This window comes from Myxocyprinus asiaticus, chromosome 45, assembly GCF_019703515.2.
Source record: "Myxocyprinus asiaticus isolate MX2 ecotype Aquarium Trade chromosome 45, UBuf_Myxa_2, whole genome shotgun sequence".
NCBI classification, from domain to species: domain Eukaryota; kingdom Metazoa; phylum Chordata; class Actinopteri; order Cypriniformes; family Catostomidae; genus Myxocyprinus; species Myxocyprinus asiaticus.
This window is the reverse complement of record NC_059388.1, coordinates 33,049,672-33,051,558: the sequence shown is the minus strand read 5'-3', so window position 1 is coordinate 33,051,558 and position 1,887 is coordinate 33,049,672. Positions and strand designations below refer to the sequence as shown.

Genomic DNA, 1,887 nt, shown 5'->3' with positions numbered 1-1,887 from the left:
GCCTTTGTAGTGTGTTGTGCACCTCAAGAACTATCACATTTAGCAATGTTTGCTTTTCTAAAAGCCTACAGAAAAAGGTTACACAAGTAAATTTGCTGCACTCATCAAGGGTACAAGCCAATCCTGTTCACAAATCTTTCCTTGGCTGTATTTTAATGATACTCTCACATGCTAATGCACTTTTCCAACAGGGTACTGTGGTTTAGCTGGTCAAGGTACCTTTCTTATAAACAGGAGATCCTGATTTCAAATCTTAGCAGTGCTTATCTGGCAGTGACTGTGCTATCTGGCCCCTCCTGAGGACAGGAGGTCCTGATATCTCCTTTTGAAAGTGCGTTCAATTCTTAATTCTTGGGAAGTTGATTTCCTTACCACAGAGAGTGTAACCTCAGAGTGTTTGAGACACAACACGGTGCATAATGTGGGCTCTGTGGCGCAATGGTTAGCGCATTGGACTTCTAGATTGTAAAATGTGGCCATTCAAAGGTTGTGGGTTCAAGTCCCACCAGAGTCACTGCCTTAGTCATTTTGCTAAGCACACTTGGCCAACAAACAAGTCTATCTGACCACCAAAACTCTTTTCTCAAACAAACACTTTCATGCTCACAATAGCATGGCCTATTCATGCTTGCTTTCGTGCCTCTGCCACCTTCCCGGCAAAAGTTATGGCAATCCAGCATGAGCGTGGTGGGTTTCATCCCTATATCCCTAACCCTAAAGGGCCTGACCCCAAGCCTGCCACGGGCCCCCAAAAACGCTCCCCACACACCTTCACCAGTCGACTCCAAGTGCTCCTAGCACAGTCCCCTGGGAGAACCCACCCTTGCTGGACTTAGAATCCGGCTGTCAGTTCTCACTACGGCCAGCACCATATGTGATGCGGGCCATAGCGAAACCCCGTATCTCCGCAAGCATACCTCCCAGAGTCACAGAGCCAGCACTGGCATTCTCTGCCACCCTGAAAACCCCCAGGCGGGCCTGACTCCCAAACTGCCGGCCACCCACAGACCAACATTTTTCCATAGACTCGCATTGTGTAGACTGCCATCCAGTGGGAAAACAAAAACAGGAGTCAACATTGTGTCACAGACTTGCATTCATTCCATCTGGCTTCATATAGCAACCCGTTAAACAGACAGCCTTTGCTGTTACGCTCTGTGGACATCTGTCACGGTCGTAGCGCCACCAACTGGTGGAAGGAAGCATGTCGCTTTTAACAGACTTTGAAATATCCCTATTACGTTCACCTGAATTGCTTCCCACATTTTTATAGAATAATGTCAAGACAGCACAGATTTAAAATGCTGATGGGATCCCTGAAATCATGGCAGCGCATTTGTATTTTGCAAAGCATGCCCTGAAACAAGTGAGGATTTGCAACTGGCACTGCAGTGGAAAAGAGCACCTTAAACCAGTTTGGGTACTAACAACTATTGCCTCAGAGTTGTGGCAGGTCTTGCTGTGTTTACTTGGGTTCACTTGTTTTATTTGTTGTTTATATCCTAAGAGTAGGAATGAAATACAGCAATTTCTTGCTGACTTTATCCAGTAGAAGATGAAGTTGCATTAAATGACCACTAGATGGAGCCTCGATACCGCTCTATAAGCTTTTGTACAATTAGATATATTCCTTTATGCCATGCAGGCTACGACCCAGCGATCGTTCCCAAACTTTGCGCACGCGATCGGGGTCCTCCCACGAGACACACAGTACAGTCTTGTGTGCCTTGTCCCAGGGGAACCCATTTTATTACACAAAAATAATAAATAAAAAAAACCAGGGTCAATTTAGTCCTATAGTGAGCCTCCATAGTACGTTTTAGTCCTCCACGTTGGCCATGAACGAGCGACCGTTCCCGAGCTTTGCGCACGCTATCGGGGTCTTCC

General features: G+C 46.4%; 1 non-coding gene across 1 annotated transcript; it reads left to right on the top strand.

Annotated features, from left to right (window-relative positions):
• Positions 1-424: 424 nt before the first annotated feature.
• On the top strand, positions 425-514 carry trnar-ucu (transfer RNA arginine (anticodon UCU)). The gene is given in 2 exon segments: positions 425-461; positions 479-514. It is a non-coding gene; the product is annotated as a tRNA-Arg (tRNA).
• Positions 515-1,887: the final 1,373 nt, after the last annotated feature.